The following is a 23,244-nucleotide window of genomic DNA, read 5'->3' as shown; positions in this document are numbered from 1 at the left end:
ATTAATTTGTATTTACATGTTATAATAATAATATGTTGTTGACATTGATTACATTTTATATAAATAAAATTCAATATTATTATAAATTATTAGATTATATAAATAATTTCAGGTGGCTAAATCCTATATTGTTGAGCATTCTGAAACTATTAAATTCGTTTACTTGAAAACAAATATTCGAATATTTTATACATTTAAAAGGAGCAATGCAATATTTCCCAAATCTTGTTGAATTATTTTTATAAAATATCCCTATATAGTAGCTAAAGTGTAATCAATTAACAACTAATAAGTAATAGTTTCATGTAGTCATAATAATACTACCTATTCAAATATATAAACAGTAGAACAGTATATATACTATTAGGTTATTAATTATTTTCAAATGTACACTTAAACGTAATTTTCAATAATACTTACACGTTGAAGAATTTTAAAAAAACATACTAACTTTGGGTTGTCAATAATAAATAAATTTTCTTTGGTATTTCAAACACGTCGGCAGTAACCTTTCTCGACTATTGACTGTTTGGCTTCACTATTGGTACCTAAGAAGACTGAAGAGGGTAAAAGGAAATTAACTTTAATTAAAAACGTAGAGTCTAGTTTCAAATAAAAATTATAATTACCCGTAACTCTTCAATATTAGTCAGGTGAGATTTAAACAAAGTGGTAGAAAATTCGTTAAAGAATCATATTACATTTCTGATCAGATATTCTCGAATAATTCCCGTGTTCACTGGCGTTAATATATTTTTTTGCATCTACAATGACAATATTTCAATAAGAACAAAATAAAATATTCATCTGAAATTCTTTAAGATCAATAGTTTTGTATTCGAGAATGTTCTGATGAAAAACAACATCTAGTTGGTCGAGGAAAGAAGTCGTAAATAAAATATTTGACGTCTGCGTCCAATTGTTTTGTGAAAAATTAAAATAATAGATTGAATTCTAACAATATCGGTTATATACTTATTTGACTCAATTTCAAGTTACATATTATAATCGAAATCATAAGTATTTTCATTTGCAGAAAAACAGTAAAAATTTCATTTAGGAATCAAAAACATAATTTATGAATTTAAAAAGACTATTATAATTGACCAATGAATAATAGATTTATCTTCAAACATAACATTTCATAAATTTATAAGAAAAAGGAAAACAACTGTATTCTATATATCTATGTACTGATTACTAAAACATATCTTACAATAAATTGTATTTATATTTTGAATAACGAAGTGAAACAAAATATTGAAATATTTCTCTTTAAAAATATGTCTATACATTTAATGCAACTATGCAAATGTCGTTAAACTTTTATGGTAGTGGTAAATAGATATATAAATATTATTAAGTACGAACTAATTTACATATATATATAATTAAAAATAAAATATAAAATATTTATAACTTATAATTAATCATTTTTTTCCAAGCAAACATTTATTATAATAAGTATAATATAAATGTTTTCTTATTAAACATAGAGAAAACATTTTTAGTAACGAATATTTTCCAGATTCGGTATTCACTATAATCATTGTGTTGATTGGTGTAGTTCAATTACATTTCAAAAATAAAAAAAAATTTTAAGTAAGTATTAAAAATATGTATTTATACCTACCTTTTTACCGTCCATTCAGAAAACGATAGTAAAAAAATGTTCCCACAATATATGAGAATCGAATTTTCACAAAATAAAAATATACCACCTAAACCTTATATGCATGCACCTGACGCACATTTCGCGATGGTTTTTTTTTACTTGTGATATCAACCTTGTAATAGCATTATATTTTTATACATGTACAATCCGCCTTCTTTTCAAAATTGAAAGCACACAATATAATGTGCGATACATTTTTTTCAGCGAAAACCGCCCAAAAATATAACAATATAATATACAATTCTGCAATAGCATTTCATTCACATGAGCATTTACAATATATGGACCTATATGGGTTATATCTATACTAGACACCACAGTTGTTATTCTTTCTGCTTTTATATAGTTTTTTTCGTGACTGGGCTTACAAAAAAAACATTTTTCCCACGAAGTATTTTACTTGTTTTATATAAAATTTAAAGTTGCGGAGTTGAACGGTATAGAGAAAATACTCGGCAAAATGTTGTTATATGACTAGTTTACTAATCATTCTAAGTTTAAATTTTTTACAATAAAATTATTAGCTTATTACTTTTTTGGAATATAAAACTTATATATAATATATGTATATTGTCATTTATAAAAGAAAAATCCTTAAAATTATAACGAAATAGTAAGAAACATATATTTTATGTCAAAACACCGTGTTTTGTATAACAAATTCAAATCGCATAAAAATTTTATTTTCAAAAATATTAATAATGTTCGAGATAATGAGTGTTTACTGTTAAAATTTAAAATAATCACTTTTTATAAAGTATATACATTTTAAATATACATACTCGCTTTTGAAGTTCTAAATGTATTTTACTAAAATAAAGAGAAAATGAAAATTACTATTTATAACAATCATATTTTAATATTTGTGCGTTATTAAAATTTAAAATAGAACTATAATTGTGTCTTGTCTGCGTTCTATACTCGTATATAACGATACCTACATATTATTATGTTTATCATTAAACAACAACAAATTCGTGGAAGTCGTTCTACTATAGGTAGGTAGAATAGGTTTCCAGTGAACCTCAACGTTTAACAGGTCACTGCAATGGAAATTTTAATTAAATGTTAAATCATTATATAGATGTAAAATGATTCTGAGTGATGGCGCCGTCATCAGTTTCTATGTTCATAAAATAATTTGCAAATTTTACGATTTTATCAAAATTTGAGATAAAAAAAAACGCAAAAAATCTTTTTTTAATAATTTTCATTTTTTAGTAAATAACGTTGATACTCATTTGATATAAATAAGTTTATATCGTCTCATGGATAATCTTTAAACGATATAAAAAAAACCAAATAATTTAAAATTTGATCCTTAAGAACACTTAAAAATTTAGAGTGAATAAATAAATTATTAAAAGAAAACATGCGAGTGAATATGTTTGATGAAACATCCTGTAAATTCCTTTTATCACTCATAAGTTATGAGTGGTGTTTTTATTCACCAATTGGACTTAAAAACAAAGCTTGCCCTTTTGTACAACATACATTAAGACCTAACGCCCCTATATTAACTAACGGGCGTGTTTGTGACGTCTTTGAGTTGTTACGATTTTACTGCCTTTACGAATCTCTGACGACCCCTTTTTATGCACTTTTAAAGCTTTAAATCAATGTGGCATAAAATTATAAATGTGAATTTTGATCTATACCTACCAATTTTTGCTAACCACCATAGACGACAACAGAGAAAAACTTTAGAAAAACTTAAAAGAATAAATTTTAACGTTTTTAATAACTAATTCAATATTTAATTGCATAGATTATAATTTAAATAAAAAACAGTTTGTCGTCGAAACTGCTAAATGTGATTCAATACTTATTATATGATTAATTTATTATTATGTTATTAATTATTATTAGATTATTATTGCTTATTGACTAATGTAAAATATTTGTGTTTAAAATACACATTTGGTAATGTTTCTCCAATAAAAATATTACAAATTATGTTCCCATTTATAAATAATTAATAAACCTATCTGATAATAATAAATAATAATACGATCAATTTATATTATTATTTATTATTAATTTTAAACTTCCGATTTAAAATTAAAACGATAATAGAATGTCTGCAACAAGTAACAACACGGCTCGCGGCTCTTCCTACGTGGAATTGGAAATATATAATTCCCATACAAGTTATATAATTATTATAAAGCATATTATTATTCTTAGTTCTTAAAATACACCAAACTATTAAGTATAAATTAAATAATTTGAAAAAGTTTGATTTCCCTGTAGAGGTAGATTTTATAAATCAATACATTTTAGTCTAGTAAAATAAAATGAAACTAATAACAACATAAAAAAACCCTTGTAAAATATGAAATACTTAGCCATAAACTAGATACCTAGGACCTAGGTCGTGGTCACTCGGTCTCAGTATCTCACAGTGTATATTATAATATTATGAATAGTAGTCCCGGAAGTCCGTATCACTCTTAGTATCTCTGTGACAAATTGATATATTTAAATGTGGTTATTTTTTTTTTACCAATCAGTAAACAAATTTCAATTGATTGATTACAAAACATGTTTTTCGAAAATTCAAAAATTTCAACAACAAATTGTTGTGCTATTAAGATTTTTAAATTTTTTAGATTACCATTATTTTAAAACAGTTTAAAATTGTTAAAACTGAGTGGAAATGTATCAAGTTATAAAAAATTTAATTTTTATTTTGTAAGAACCATAGCTATATGTTAGCAAAACAGAAATCGCATACTTTGATCATTCTCTAATACGAGTGTAAAACGGAACAAAAATTCGATGGTAAAAATTATTTTATCTTCAAATTTTGTATTTTTGCATATTTTATGTAGTCATCAATTTTTCCAATTTAATTTATTTATTTTATAAAAATTATTTTAATGAAAATTAATTACCTATGAAGAGTCTAACAGTTTATTATAATGTTAAAGAATTTAAATTTGACTGTCGTAAGTAATTTATAGAAAATAAAAATAAAAAGCTTATTTTTTGTAAATATATTTTTTGTGTATAAACATTAAAGTTATATTTCCTGCTTTTTAGTGAATTAAATTTTCAGATACGATATTATGGACTATGCTAATTAATTTAGCTTTTTACGTTGACCTGGTGACCTTGTGAGCGCTAAATAGAAATATAAATAATCATAGGTTATTATTTTATTAATCATGGTTTATGTAATGCTTTCGAACTTTAAACTTTTTAAACTTGAAACTGAAGTAATCATAAAAAAAATTCAAGTTATCTAAGAATAGTAAAAAATAAAGTTAATTCTAAAACTGTATTGGCACTATATTAATTGTATTATACAAAAATTAATAATTACAATTTTGAACATATTTACCACATATTTTGAGTACTTCATACATATATTTTTAAAAACTAGTTATTTTTGATGTTGATCACAGCCCTGTGTTAAATCGTTCAATTTTATCAAGTGCAGAAAAAAGCTAATGGATAACGAGTCGATAGCAAACCAATAATCAACAATGATAACATTATAATGTCTATTTCCAATAGTGTTACATACAACATATTATTATGGATATACGAAAAACCCGATAAATGATTAATTTCAATAAAATTGGAATTTTGTGTTATTTTTCACATTGGCGAAATAAGAAATTCTAGTGATCGAAGAAGAATTTTGAGGCATTATTTTTATTTGAATTAATACAATTCGAGTTCATAAAGTTAAATTGTTTAAAAAAATTGACACCTATGGAACCCAAATTGTGCCTAATATTCTGAAATCAATGGTCATCGGTCATCGCTATAGTCGTATATGCGTATATATAACTTAGCAGACTTTTTATATTCATTATACTAACTGCAATGAATTTTGTTAAAAAAACTGTTTGTTCAACAACTGACACCCTAAGTTTATAATATATTATTATAATTCCACGTAATTCGTCCATACAAATTTAGTTATTTTTTTTTTAAGGTTAATGCCAGGCCAAAACGTCGTATGTATTTTAAGCCCAGTCAGCCCTGAGATTATAATTTAGCATCGCCTAATTACTAATTAGTAATTGGTATTCGTATCGTTCCGTTGGACTACAGCGCAGTCAAACGATTATATAGGTGTATTTTGAATTGTGATGACTTCATTTTTTTTACTGGGACCGGTAATTATTGTTGATTTTCAAGTTTTTGTGTATCGATTGTACCAAAAATTGCACGATGTAGGTACAATAATACGCATATATATACTATATATTATGTATATAATTTTAATTATACATAAATGGTAACAGATAATGGTGTGTAGATTAGTTATTATGTGTTTTTTATATGATTTGAACATAATTAATAAAGATAAAAAATAAAATGTTCTATTTGATATGAATAATTTTAGGTAGCGCTGCACGAAGACTTATTCGATGTTTTCTTTATTGGTGATTTAAGGCTCAGGAGTGCTTCTACAGTATCTATAATAAAATATATAAAATCGAGTTAGAATGTTTATTTATTATTATTAGTTATTATAGGATCTCTAAAATCCAAGTACCTAAAATGCCTTTGGGATAGCATGGTATCTATAACATATAATCAGCGCATAATCTCCGCAGATATGTCCGGTGTGCACATCACTACGCTATTGGTAGTGTTCTAATCAAAAGACCCACGAAAAATGTCCCACGGGATTGAATTCTAAAACTAAAAGTCCGGTAAAAAATTCAATATTTATTTTTATAATTACGTATTGAGCAAGTATTATTTTATATTTATTGAATTAACATCATGCACGTGTTAACATTTATCTTTATTTTATTTTGTTTATATACTTATATACATACACATTACATATTAATATAAAATATAATTATATAAAAATCTCTATAAAAATAATACAAATTTATGTGATTATCTTTATACAATTATTTTTATTTAATCTTCAAAAAGATAATGGGCCTCACTATGAACAATTTATTTACATTATATTATATATAGATCTATATATATATATATACATTTTATACAAAGTAATCTTATTGAATATAATATATTGTACATAGTTATATATAAAAAAAAAAAAATAATAGATTTGTTCCAGAGAGAAGAGATATGTTAACTAGGAGAACGTCCTGCAACTCAAAAAGTCATGGGGTTAGAAATATAATGGAGAAGGGGAGAATTTTTAAATGCCATTCGATTTGTATACAAATAATTTATTATTTTGAAATTTTAATTAACTTAAAATATAAACAAATTTGTAAATTATGACTCTATAATAAAGTAAATATCGGTTACAGCCCTAAATATACGATTTTCCATTAAACTCAATTTTGTTATTGTAACTACCCCACAGTTAACACTGTCTTATATTATTTAAAGACAGTTATAATTATGTATTTTAAAAAATAAAATAAATAAGTAGATTTGCCCAAAAAAACTTACTAAACTTAATAAAATTACCTAATTGAACCCGCGGGTGGACAATCGTGGACAATTATAAATCCATTAGACTGTTTTTTACTAGAATTTTGTTCGGGAATTCCTCATCATACAATTCTCTTCAGCTTTCTAAATTATCCAAAAATTGTAAACCTGCACCGTAGTTTAATTTCCAAAACTTACAATTTTCTTAATTCTATTTGGAAACAATGTTGTTTCTTTTCGTTTTCGCAATGATAGTTTTACTATCGATTTACGAATAGGTACTTTAAAATGCATATGATTGTAATATAAATCTGCGGAAACGAGTTTGTGTAGTGTTACATAATATGTGTATACGACGAGAACAATAAAAGACGAGTACTTGCATAGCATTGAATTTGACTCGACCTCCTTTTGGTTCTTTCTTAACTAATAGGTAATGTAATGATCGGCGGAATCATCAAATAAACAATCTACAGCATTATTATAAGCTCCCCTCTTTAATTTTACCGACAAAAATGTTTATGATATTATGTATTCTGTAATTCTGAGATGTGAAAAAAAATACGATAAAACAATGATAAACTCGTTTTTTTTAAACGTCGTCTCTGTATAATATATAGATGGGCATACCGTCTATATGACGGTTAATCTCGTATAATAAATCCATATATACACGATGTTTTGGCATTTTTATTTAACATTCATTGCGCCGTAAAATTACACGTGGTTTTCGTTGTCACGCAGTCGGAATCGATGTAGTAATAAGATTTGTTTCGACATCGTAAAAAATAAATGTGTATTTAGTATTTACATATTTGGCACACCTTTGCCACACCACACCACACTAGAATATAATGATATCTACATGGACCAAATTATCAGTATTAGGTATAAACAATTTATAGCAGAAATTTGGGCAATTCTAAATTTCTAACCAATATGACGGCAGCGGGCAGGTTATAAATTAAAATGGGTAAATTCTTGTGTAAAAAGAATCATAGAATTATAACAAAATAAGGGAAATATTAGAATTATTTCAATTGTGTCTTTTTCGTAGAATCATACAAAAATAAAATTATTAGTAATGAAGAGGCCTTAGAAAAATATATTTTTATCTGTGATATTGTAAATCTAAAAAAATAATATATTATTATTAAAATATACGACATACGTGGTATATTTGTGTATACTGGTCGTTGATCGAGCGTACAACGAGCAGCGCTAAATCTTTTTCACTCGCTTATGTTTAAAAATATAATGACCTTTGACTTGTAGATTCATAGTGAACTTATTATATTTAATAGTTATTACATGACATTTAAATACTAATCGTCCCGAATTAAATGTACAAATACGACGTCGATATCATAATATTTACACCGGTTGATACCGCTATAATATTATATTATGTATTATACGGTATTTATAATCTATTTGTGTTGGTTTGTGGGCCACTTTCCCGCTCGCGGTCTGTTCCGCGCGGCACGTCCACCTGTTATACCGGACACTTTTTACTGTAGTCGCGTCTATAGTTAGCTCGTCCAAAATGTGTTCTATTGATTAAAAAGATGCACTATAATATATTATTATATGTATGTACGCACAGTCACGACTTGCGGTGTATAAATATAGACAGATATGCCGCCTACGTTAAAATCATAACATGTATACGTATAGCGCGGTGCGCGGTGTATGGTTAGCGCCGGGAGTACGCCCCTTAATGAATATAGTCCAATTATCCAGTTGAACCGGTGTACGTATAGTATAATTTATACGGCACCTTGAACGACGAGGCGGCTACATCGTTATATATCTACTGAATGAACACCGGAAGTCTGTCCTCAGGGCTATTGGACACTTTTTACGCACGTGCATAATATATACGTGTATGTGCGGTACATAAACTGTGTATATACTCAGGTTATAAGCTATACCGATGCACAGAGTCCAAGGGTCGACGGCGAATTTGAAAGTGTTTGATGTAGTTATACCGGTGGTGGTGGTTGAAACTTGTATATTATGGAAATAGTAGTAGTAATGGTAATGGAGTAATAATGGTATATAGTAACAATAATTAATAGTAGTAAACTAGTCTTCAGCAAATAATTATATAACAGCGTTTTTTTTTTTTTTGTTTCGAATGACGTGTAAAAATAAAATGTAAAAACCGTGTTTCCACACCATTAAATTTTAGAAAAATCAATACGAGTTTCCTCAAAAATATTATTAAAAAACAATTCAAAAACAAAAATTCATGTTTTTTAAATCATAAATCCGTGATCGAAGTCTTAGACCCTTATGCTTGTATAAGCTTTATTATTCACACTAATAGGCCGTATGTCTTTTTATTTAAAAAAATAGTTACCTGGTAGATTAATTTTATAAACGCGAGGATTTGGCTTAAGCCTAGCACCATTAATGATTAGTTTGTTGTCGATACATTATGCTCACGAGAGGACAGAAAAAAATATATTACCCTATACAGTATACACAATAAACAATCTATGTTAATATTTAATTTTAGTCGTAATCCATTATTGGTTTAATGAATAATTTAAAATTAATTTTATAAATTGCTCAGATTACTTTTAATTATAAATATTTTTATATTTTTAAAAAGTTCGAAATGCAAACATTATTATAATTAAATTTTAATTTGGGACTCGAAGCAAACTTAAAAGGTAATCTTTTCTTTTCTTACTTATATCCACGATTAAAACTATATTTTTTTACAAAACAATTAAAAGTTTAACATTCTTAAATAATGCCTACTTATCCCCTCCCCTCACTAATTCATAATCCTCCCTTGAATAATTTACCGTCATGTAACCATAATATTATGCCCTTACCATTATAATTTATATATAAATGATAAATTTTAAAGTGATATTGAACATTTTACTATATTACAAATAATCTTACTTACATATTAATTTGATTTGATTCAAAAATTGATTTAAAAATTCAAAATTAAAATAAAATAGGTTAAGAACATATTTTAATTATGTATATATTTAATAATAATTTACCAGTTCATAATTACTTTACTATAGGTGTACAGAATAGTATATAGCAAGTCGTACTTAAAAATTAAAATCACTTAAGTTGTTTATTTGACATTTTTTAGGGAATTAAAAATAAAAAGACTGCTATAATGAAAGTCTGATAAGAAGACCGATGACATAATTATTATTCTTACATTTCTTCATTAAAAATGTGCTTTTATATTTTTTTAAATAAATAATTAATTATAATCTGTTCCATTCATAAATAGTGTAGAATATTATTGACCTATAATCTATATCTAAATATAACAATAAATTAGTCGATAGTTTGAAAACAAGTTTAAATATTTTTAGTATTGATATACAATCATCAAAATTATAAGTTTACTACTACATTAAAAGTTTTAAACAAGTATGTTATGTATATTATGTTTGTTTAATATTATAATTTATGTATATTTAATAGTACGTACTTTATTAAAAGTTATAAAGTCTAAGAATCATTTAGAATGAAATATTTAAAATTCTCAATAACATAAAATTAACAAGAAACAATAATATATTATATTTGGTAGTCGAACATGAAACAACAAACATATCAAAATATAAATTATTTTTATTTTAAAATAAAAGTTAATAGTTCAACAATTTTGTTATACTTAATAATTAAAATGAAAATTTGTATTTGCTGAATCATATCATGTCAACCGTAAAAAATGTATTATAATATAAATCATATTTTATTATTGTCGTTTTGATAAAATTAAACACACTATGATACTATAATTGTTTATATATAATGCTTTATTATAACATATAATCAATGATTTTTATGAATTATTTTTTATTAATTAAACTGATACACAGTTTCACTTTAAAAAGTGACTTCAAAGATCACTTAAACTTGCTTTCATGTATAATTTATCATAATAATTTTGTGTTTTATATATGTACACTTGAATAAATACCTTAAACCTATATTTACAATTTAATTTTCGTGAACTTTTATTTGCGTAGGTGTAACAATTTACATCAAAAAACGTTGTTTAAAATAAAAAAAACCAAACAAATTACACTTATCTATTTATCCTTGCCTCGACCAATTTCTATATTATGTTGATTAGTGCGTCATGTTGTTCAGCGCAAATTTGTCAACATTAATAATCGGTAATTACAGTTATTCGCACCACAGTGGCGTGCCGAGTTAAAATGTTTTTGATGCCATGTTCAATTCAGTACACCACCCCACCGCCGGCATCCATTCACAGTCGTAGATATAGATAATAAATTAGATTGCTAACTGATGTAAACTTACTATTGAATTGGAATAAATGAAACCGTCATTTGCTGTCGTCTTTACAGGAATTGGAGTATTATCTATAACAAAATGTATGTGTAGATGAATACATGATTAAGTATACAGGGTGTTTCTCCAACCATACTCGTTCCGATTTTTTCATTTAATGATCAATTTATCCAAATTGTGATTTTTGTAGTTTTTAAATAGATATTTAAAGACTACATTTTTGAATCCTTAAATTTTGTCTGTATTTTTTAATGTTTTTTGTAATTTTTAGAAAAATTATCCACTGAATTATTTAAAAAAAATAAAAAAAATATTGAGTGGTTATCATTAGAAAAACAAGATTGTGTTAACATGTAACATTTTCTAATTAGTTAAAAAAATACCAAGAATTTTAAGGTATGGTTTTTTAAGGATATTTAAAAATTAAAAAATTAGATTTATAGTAACAGTATGATTGTAGAATTAAAGTGGAGATGAACATACATAATTAATCACTCTGTATATCATATATTCATATGATTAAGGGTAATTGCGCAGCATGGACACAGAACGTTAAGATGTTGTTCAATCAAAATTAGAAGTGTTTTATAATTTCTTATTTTTCAATTTTCAAATAAAAAAAAAAAACTTCAATATCACAGAAATTGGAAAAATAATCTATTCTAAAGATAGAACGCGTATTACATTTCCAATCAATATGATATCTCTGTTTGGGATGATTTTTACTTAAAAAAACGAACGAGTTTTTTTAACTAGTGTCATGTAACTTGCGCTTTTTAGAATTGTAAACAAATAGTATTTATTTATTTTATCGAGTAGATACCTACTGTATACCTTATACCTATACTTCATTACTACTGTATACATTTATGATTACGAGCATAAGATAAGACATTATAATATAATATTCTGATATTGGTTTTTTTTTCGATTTAAAAATGTCCTCAACCGTATTATCCGTCCAAATGTACTTATTACATATTTTTATATTTTTTGTATATAATACGAATAGGAGGGAGGAGTTCACAAATAATAATAACAACATCCCCTTCGACCGTTTCTACGATTCTGTTTATACTTGAGTGGGAGGTTTTACGCAACTACTTATTCAAAAACTTATCGTTATACCAGTTTTTAAAGTTTAGTCTGAATAATAATTTTGAATTTACGGAAAATTACCCGTATCGCATTCAAGTTTTTACCGCGGTTTTGACTAAATACGAATTCTTCGTTTTACGCACAAGTCGTGAGTGTGTTTACCTAGGTAAACTAGTGTATTATATTATATCGACGATAATAATTGTTATAGACTTATTCTATTATTTATGCATATTATAATTTCGTCACCGAGGGGGCGTCGTATACGCAATGATAGAGTAAACAAGACGTGCGCGCATATATATATATATATACATACTCGCGATATTGTTATTATTATTATTATTATTATTATTATTATTATCGTCATCAGCGATATGACGGGGAAAAAGAATAAAAACGACTATTACGTCGGTCCGCCCACGTACCGCGCCGCGTGTATATATACGTATACAACGATGTCGTGTATACACGTCGAGACGCGCGTGCGGCCGAATCCGGGAATATCGTTTAACAACTTTAGCCGGGCCGCGCTCGCGGGTTCCCGGGATCCTCGGCGCTGGGCGGCCGCTGCGATCCGGTCCCGCGCCCCGAGAGGACGACTCTGCTGTATACACGGCGGGGTCGCTTTTGCGCGCGCGCCCGCGCCACTTTTTCATACATATTCGCTCGTACGGCGGTGTACCGGGTTGTACACGGTGCGGCGTGAGAGGTCGTTGTACCCGTACGACCCAGACCGTAGTCGGTGTCGGGGCTTTTCCGCCGCCGCCGCGCGCGCGTGTGGCTGCACCATCGATCTGCTTCGCCCTCTGGCCGCCGCCGGGCCGAACGAACACACGCGCGCCCGGCCGAACGCGGGCGCGCGAAACTTGCGCAAAACTCCGCGTGTTCCCGCGCGTTGCAGTCTGCACGACGACTTTTCAATTAGTTTTGACCGGCTCGGCGGCGGCGGCGGCGGCTATCGCCTAGCAACCGCCATACCGCCGACCCTCCCGCACAGACATCCGCACCGTTCGCCCCGTTACCGCGCGCGCCCGTTAGCCCTTCGCCATCCGGTTGTCTGCGCGTCTTCCGCGGCAATCCGTCTTCCGCGCGTCGCGCTGTTCCTGCATATTATTATTATTATTATTATTATTATTATTATTAACGTGCGCTCTCCTCTATCGGGCGGCGAAATCGCGCGTTATAGGTATACGCATCGACTTCGCTGCCGCTGTTGTTGTTATTGTTGTTGTTTAAGTACCGATGAACACGTGGTGTGTCGAGGGTATACGCCTGCAGGTATTTGTCGCCGGCGCACCTGCACCGCCACGGCCCCGTCTCGGTGTAACACGTGACGTTACCCAAAGTGGGGGACAGGCACTAATTTATAATAAAATTGCATTCGTCGCGCTAGAAAATATTAGAACAATTTGTTGGTAGCAAACACTATATGTACATGCACATCAACGCGCATATATTATATACAGTTCGTGATGCGGTGCGATTTGATCACGTGTATGGGGGATGAAATCCTTGAACAGAGATAGGAGGGAAGGACAACGGGGCCACTTTGCATGAGCCCCATTTAAGGAGAGTTTCTAGGGGTCTCCTAAAAATATATATAAGCTAATAATGCGATTATGGTTATTCGGCGTTATCCATTAGGTCCTACCAATGTTAAAATCTTTTTCTTCGCGAAACTTCAATAATACAATTTTATTTCGTTTCTGTAACACAGGCTACGTTTTCAGTTATCTTAAATAATAATAATAATTTTCGTTTATTGTTGTCGTGGTGCTGAGAATATTAATGATGAAAATATTCAAATTTCTTCGTAAAATTCGTTATTATACTACATGCAAGTATTGACGTGGCTAGCAGAATCAGACGATGACTATATAGTTTTTATTACCCATGACCACCTAGTACCTACCTATATGTTATTGAATGATCAATATTTTCTTTATTACTTATTCATTGTCTATAATGTTGTAGTGCCGTGCAGCCAATAATTATAGTACCTATAGAGTATAGGGTGTTATTATTTCGATATTGAAAACTAAGTCACGTTAACATCGACATTACGGATTTGAATCTTGGTTGGTCAAATTTTCTAAAATGTAAATCTTTCTGGCTTTTTTTTTATCATATCGTTGTATTATGATGATTCAGAGGCCCCCATGTTCCGAAAAACTTTGGAACGGCTCTGAAGATAATATACACTCATGGAAACAACCAATTATATTATATTTAAACAATCACGTAAAATCGATATAGTTGCACATTCAGTGGTGTCAGGCCCTGATTTACGCATGTGCTAGGTGTACAAGTACTGGGCTCCCAAATTCTTAGGACCTCCTTCCCGTTTTGTTTTTTCGTACCAAAAAAAGGCACGAACTGTAGTATAGAGAACGTTTATTTTCTGCACTTAAAAGTATTAAAACTCGCACGAGCTCGTCTTTACCTCAAGAAAGATTAGAGTCAATAAATGATATTGACAATTAATCAAGATATTACCGAACAGCTAACATTTGATGACGTAATGGAAAAATTTATAATAAAACCTAGATAAAAATGTGTATTGTAATTTGTAATGTAATAAGTTATATATAGGTAAGTAAAATATTACTAATAACTGACTAATACGTAATACATTTATATTTAATAAATTATATATAATACATTTTTCATTTTTATCAAAATTATTTGTTAAAAATAGCCCCCAGAGTTAATAATGCAGATGGCTTCTATTTCGCTAAATCAGAACCTGAGTGGCGTAACTTGGAGAGAGGGCATTCGCCCTTCATAGACTATGAATCATGTGTGTATTGTATTATAAACATGCATTATACTATATTTAAATAAATAAAAATTTCTTTTTTTATGTTTTTATATGTTGCAATTATATTTTACAAGTATAAACTAGCCTAATTCCTGTATCTATTAATACAATTATTGTAGCTGTGACATTACTTTCTAAAGTAATTTTATATTTTAAAAGTAGGTGAACTTTTACCCCCTTCCCGTAAGAAAGGCCTAAGTACGCCACTGCGCACATTATATATGACGATGTTGATGTGCCTCGTCGCTCCGTGATAAAATAATATTCGACCAGTCAGTATACTCTTGTACCCCAAATTACAATTCAATGTAATATATACAATTTATTTGAGTATTAGCGTTTATTACAAAGTAATATTACCTTAGTTATGTACAGCTATAGCATGGGGGGGGATTCGGATTTTCTTTGCATTATATTTCTATAAAGTATACTGTTAAAGAAGTGTTAAATAAGTATACATTAATGTAGTTATGTAGTGTGTCTGTCCTTATTTTAAAAAAAAGGCACGAGGGGACACCCGAATCCCACTCGTTCCGTAATTACGCCACTGAATACGATATTGTATACTTACCCCTTAAGACAATCTCTCGTAGTCTGCGCAAGCCTGTTCGTTCTGCGCAGACGACTGCGATGTATATATGTGAGGTACCGCCCTAGCTGCCACGCGTTTTCGGAGAAATGCGTCCGGGAGATCCAACGTGTCTACGATCTTCATAATGTTGTTATGTTAAACATCAACAATCGACTGTAACACCGATTCTCCGGCATTACATATTGAACTGTACCGACGGAATATCAGAATATTTTCCAGTGGGTAATGCGCTGCTATAGAGGCATTCCTGCTTATGACTAGAAAAAAAAATATATATGTTGAGTACTTTAGTAATACTGATGATGATGAAATTATTGAAATTGCCAAACTTAAAAAGGTAGGTAAGTGGGTACCACTCTGATGTTCAATAGCTGTCGAGTGGGTCACTATTAAATGTGTATTAAATTTAAATTCATTGATATATCATTGTATACGGAAAATGATTCTGAGCAGAAACAAGCTATAAGCAAGTGATATGTTTTTTTGTGATATGTTATTTATTTTACTTCTAGTATTATTAAGGCACTGTAAAGGTGCTATCTCTAGTGCTCTAGTATCTTAGGAGGTTAATGCAGTTCTTTCCGAAAATATGCTTTTATTTTATTATATTATTAATATTTAATATACTAATTATAACTAATTATAATAATTTATTTATACCATATTATATTAACTTTATAACACAAAATGTAATAATATCTTTCTGTAAATACCGTAAAACAGTTAAAATAGATTTATAGTACTTACAAATAAATCAAAAATGTTATTGTATTTTGTAAAATGCATAAAAGTTTAAGTTCTCACGAATAATATTTTTAAATTATAACAAAATAATTATCATAGCCCATAGGTATCGTTATTTATAAATTAAAAATGTAATTTCATCCAGATTGGAACTTATATAAAAAAGATATACAAAAACTATTGAGAAATGTATGAAAATCTTATTGTATTAAATATTTAAGAATTTCTACCCAGTAAACAATTTTTAATAAACATTTATATAAAAAAAATTAAATACATTGAAAACTTCTTATTTTTACAAATAGTTCGTTTTTCCTTACTTTTTTGTTTGTTTTTCCTCATTATATGAAAATAGGTACTTTACTGGGTATTTTTATGTTTGACCTTTATAAAGTATAAACTGATCAAATTTACTATATTATAGTAATGGTATAGTTCATTCGTTTATTCAAATCCGTCTTCTCGCAAGGATTCAAAAGTACATTCCCAAGTGACACTGTGTAGTATGTTTAGTCTCGTTATCCTGGTATAAATAATATGAAATTAATTTCGACGTGAAAAAATAATACCACAAATTTTTGTACAATTCCACAGATACCCAACGAATTATCTTATTTAGTTGTATGATCTTATTTCACGAAAACGATTTCAACTAGTTTCCTCTTAAACCAAAATATGTATATTATTTCTAATTGTCTCTAAGTAGAGATAGCACAAGCTAGGAATATCTTAATAATAAGTGGATATAATATATGTAATGAATATTATAATATAAATTACAATTTCATTTGACTTTGGTTATAAATACCAACATGGGCGAAACGTAATGGGGATTATTTATGTGTATCAATAATAAACACTTTTTTTGTTCCATGTACCTACCTATTTATTTTATCGGAATAAATTGTATTGGTAATAGCATTTTTATAGATTACAAATTATGATAACTAGGCGACATATGTTGCTAAAAACTTTTCTTTTTAGAGTAAGTATAACAGTGGCATATAATGTGAGGAGTTAAATATTCAGAGCGCGCTAATTTTATACTTTGTCCCGGGTAAAAAATATATTAGATCCGGTACTAATGTATTATATATAATTTATTATAATGTAGTAATGTACATTCAGATGGCCAATAAATAAATAATAACTATATTAATAGTGCACTAGTTTATTGCACATTTATTTTAAAATTATAATAAAAGATCAGTCTTAACTAATATAAGGATCCGGACATCTAGGCATCTAGCAATGTGGGAATAAATGATCCCGCAGCAGGAACCTGCAAAATTCAACACTTAGATATTATATAATATATATCTTATATCTATAATCAATAAATTAGAACTGTTAGTAGCTGAATCACGGTGTACATTTTTCGGAAATTAAACCTAACAACCAAAACTTTTCACTTAGGAATGTTCGCAAATTGTAATTTTTTAGATGTGTTCTACTTTTATTTCCGCAATATTTTTTTTTTCTAAATACAAACGATTAAATAATAATTAAACCAAAAGCTTCAACAAATAAGTACAATTTTTTTATGTTTTTCATTGTTTCCATTACCCCTAAGACTTTAAATAACCACAACAGTATTCTTTTTTATTTATTATTATATCATGCTTTTAATTTGGATATAGTTTTTCAAATAGTGCTATTTTTTAAACTCTAAAAATACCATTAATTTAATTGAAAAAATAATTAATAAGTATAATTATTAAGTTTTTACGAATTATATGTTTTATTCTCATACAACTTTTTTTTTAAATTATACATAGAAATATAGAATAAAATCTATATATAAAATATAATAAATACTATACATAATGCATATGCATAGTGCGTTTTGTATAGTACATAAAATGATTATTTATTAATGTTATATCGCGCGTATACGTATTTAATTGCATTAACTTAATTAAGATTTCTCTATATACCATTATAAATGGATATAATTCCTTCGTTTATCTCATTCCCCTAATAATATTAAAATTTAAAATACATATATTTTTTTCGATACATACAAGTAAATTTAAATTATTTATTAGTTTATTACTTATTAGTATCTAAATAATATAAAAATGTTTTACGCCTGTTGGTCTGTAGAAATCAAATTTTATTTTAATATATTGTGACAATACTGTTTATTAATTAGTTAATTTATTTATTTATAACTTATTAATTATAGTCTGACGGTATGAAATTTATAAAATATTTATCGTATTTCTGCAGCCAAAACTCTGAAGTTAAACGCCTATAAAGTATCCAATTATATTTTTTATATAAAAATTATTTACGTGAATGCATTAATGTGGCATATAATTACTATAGTGGTGAGGCTATAAGAAGGGTCCCTGGATGTGCGACACTCCCCATAAACTATAAGCTTTTATTAGTTTGAAAAAATTGCTAATTATACTAATAATACGTGTTAAAACTTTAAGTTAATGCAAATGTTTGTAATTAACTTTTTTATAACACCGCCTCCCTTTCAGAATTTCTGTTAGCGCTACTGATTTTTATAATTATTCTATTATTTTTACAAATTTCTTACCATACTGCAGTATTAATATTATAAAATTCCTTTATTTTTGTATTAAAACAATAATTATGGTGTTTTTACAAATATATATGAAATTGTTTTCTAGCCAAATAAAATTATTATTATATTATAATTCAGTAACATTAAAATTGCAGTATTCACTTAATTTTTGTTTAAAGGGAGTGCTTGATGAATACATAAATTGAATATTCAGGGTTTGCTGTGAAGTTCTGTGAGAATTTTTTTTCTTTGTAGTCGTACACAATAACAAGGGTAAATAGTAATAGAATATTACAGCGCTACCTAATATATATAATAAATATGTTATAGAGGATAATGTTATATAATAATATGTTATGTATCATTTATGTGTTTTATGTATAGGTATATATTATACTAAATTAACCATCATTTGATTTTGATTTCAAAAAAATGTCTCAGTACTGTCAGTATTGACTATATATAATATTCATAATTGTAAATTTATGAATTTATGATATATTTTTTTAGTGATAATGTGATTATCTTATGTAGTTAATATATATGCATTTAATAGAAATACGTGAAGAGAATAAAAAATATAATATTATGCTCTCGATCCGTCCTGAATAATTGTTGGAATAGTTCTTATAATATTATTAATAGTTCTTATTACGTGAATATACTTAAAATTATTTATATTACTTACTTACCAATATATAATGTCTGCACACGCTCATGGCCATTGAGTTTCGTGAGAACTGCTTGTCGGCAAAGTTATTTAAGTGAGCGTGTTGACTTAAACTTTAAAAACAACTTTTAACGAAATGCATTATTATAATTTGTAGGTTTCGGAGGTATATTTTATCGTATCTCAATTTGTACTGCAAAGTAATTTCATTTTATGCGAAATCAGATTTCCAATCAATCGCACATAATATATTATAAACATGAAACTTTTGAGCGCTTTGCATAAGTTATTTTTTGATTTATGCAGCAAACACTAGTACGGAAATAAACATACAATATAATATATTGTGTACATTTTGTATATGTGCGCTAATACTTGCATAGACATATACATATAATATTTATTGTACGTATAAATAATGATGGCAGTACATATTATTATAATATATAAAGTGTTATATTATTATAGATGTGCGTAATAGTTTCAAGTCGTTTCGGACAGAACGGCACGTACATAATATAACTCTACGTAAATGCAGATGTTTTGTGTGTTTGTGTATACATATATACATATACATATATGTATATATTATGTGTACATTACTGCAGCAATAATAATATAATAATAATAATAATAATATTATATCAAATATTTATGCACAAGTAGCAGTCCGTTGCCACGTACGTTTTTTTTTCGAAATTCAAACGGCGGTTACAAGACTCAATTTCGCCACATGTCCTTTGCTTCCATGTGTATATGGTTCATTATGTTTTTGTTTTTTTCCCGGAACTCGCCCTTGGGAAAAAACGGAAAGGGCGCCCCTTGCAGTATACCTATACGCGCTTCTCACGATATTTCACCCGGGGGAAATGCCGACACGTCGCCGGGACGGATTTGTAGACGGAGGGTTGAACTGCAAGAGTCCCCCGTGCGCGCGGAATACAAAAGGCGAAAAAACCGTTAAGACCAGTTCTTCCTGCGTCTTCGGAAGGAAGAGGAGAAACGGACACGTCAAAGACCCCCGGAACGCGCCCCGGATTCGTTGCTGCCCCCCTCCGGCCTGTGGACCGGATCCATTGTGCGATACCACCTCAGACACTATTGTGTTTATATTATTATTATTATTTAATCGTAATAATGGCCCAGACGTGTGGGGGGAAAACGGAAAGAAAAAAATTTAAATCGGCGTTTCATAATGTACAATAATGGTCGTTCGTGGCTCGGCGCACCACTCGTACAGTATAACTACGACTATAATACTGCAGTCGACGAGACCTAGACGAGAAATTTGGCAATGACTTGTGTAACACCACCGGCCTATAGCCGAGTGCGAACACGCATGTACAATACACGTATGCAAGTGGTTTCTGAGAAGAGAATTTAAAGGCAAATAGTCTGCGCAATGCGACCTATTATATTATTACATGTATTATATAAAGTACCTATATGTACGTCATTTCGCACTAATCCATTGCTTGCTTTTGCCAAGCTGCACGTGGTTTTGCCATTATGTTCACAAATTTTCAACACGATCAATCAAACCCTTTACTTCGACCAAAAATTGCAAAATACTATTGTAGGTATTTCTAAAAAAAAACTTGTCATCTAATAAATAAATTATAATAACATAAATACAATATACCTACCATACATACAAATTCTTAAATATAATACTAAACTATTTTTAAATAATATATAACAACTAATTTCTAAAAAAAATGTTATAATTTTAACTGTATAGGAAAACAGCATTATTTCAATTCAAAAGCATTGAACATTAAAAAAAAATTGAAATAATTTAATTGTATTTGTTTGTAGTTTATTTTGATTATTGCTATTAAATTAGATATAGTTTTAGTAATTAATATATTATTAGTTTACTAATGAAACACTGAAACTCAATATTATTTTGTTGGTTATATACTTATCGTTTTATGGGTGATACATTACTATTACATATTAAAATAATACAAAATTAAGCTTTAAGCAAATGTCTATGCCCTATACTCTATAGTAACGCAATTAACGAAGTAAGTTTAAAGTTAAAACAGCTAAAATACTAATTACTTAGAAGGAAATACTCTATGATTCGACCTTAAGACCGATTTATACATATTTTTGCCATACTATTGAAAACTTAGCTTGTAAAGTTAGTATGATAAGTTCACAGTGATTAAAAATGTGTACTAAATAATAGATAATATTGTGAAATAAAAGCGTTTTGTTTTAATTTTATGTTAGATATTGTACATGTACATCAATATTTAATATAATTTATTATGATATTTTATTAATTTTATTAATCAAACTTATGCTATCCAATGTTTCACTTTGTAAATATATAAGATGTCGGGCTTAATCATAACAAATTGTCATACGATAGAAAACGGAATAAAAACTTTATTTTTACTTAAACTTATCTTAATCAAATAAAAGTTGTTAAATATCAATCAAAAATTAAGACATTTTAGTTATGTATAAATATTTGTACCACAGCCATTTCGAAATTGTTTACAAATCGCTTATAAAGAACGATATAGATTATTATTATTATTAAAATATTATTTTTTAGTATTTTGTATTTACTGTTCTAAAATTATATTTTTTGATTATAAATAGATTTACAATTCATTCCAAACAATTGAAATTATCTCTGTAAATTATAATTACATATTTGGTAATTCCATTTATTGCCAATTGTATAAATTTAAAAAAATAATTAATAATTAAATTTATTATTAATTTCAAATTCTCAGATATATCTACATATCACACATTTATATGGTACACTTTTAAAACATTTGAATAAAGTCAATTGTTAATGATATTGAAGAACAAACGAAATATTTATAGTATACCTACTACTTTTGTACAAGAAAATCAATCACTTTTAGAAAACCTAACCACCACTAACCAAATAAGTTGACTACCTATTACCTATACCCATTAATACATATTTATATACGCAAAACGAGAGACATTTTTGTAATAATACATAATATTTATACTTATATAGTCTTTGGTATAGACGTTGAATATTATAATTTTATTATAATAATCTCCAATTAAATAAAATACGTTCACTAGCGCGAAAAAAGAATTTTATTATTAAATTATTTCGTACACACTGGGGAGTGTATTGGGAGGTGCTCAGCTTCTCCACAAAAAAAATTGCTATAGTGACAAAGCTTTCAAAACAGAGCAAAAAATTTATTAAATTACTTTACAATAGTTGCTTTATTTTTAAAATGTTTAAATAAAATAGGTACTCAATCGTCTCAATTACATGTGATTTTAAATTAGTCTGTGGCGTATTAATATTATTACTAATGCGTGTACATTTGTAATATCCAGTAAATAGTACTTAATTAATTAAATTAATAAACTTGGTTGTGCAAAG

This window comes from Rhopalosiphum maidis, chromosome 1 (assembly GCF_003676215.2).
Source record: "Rhopalosiphum maidis isolate BTI-1 chromosome 1, ASM367621v3, whole genome shotgun sequence".
In the NCBI taxonomy this organism is placed as follows: domain Eukaryota; kingdom Metazoa; phylum Arthropoda; class Insecta; order Hemiptera; family Aphididae; genus Rhopalosiphum; species Rhopalosiphum maidis.
This window is presented reverse-complemented; position numbering follows the sequence as displayed.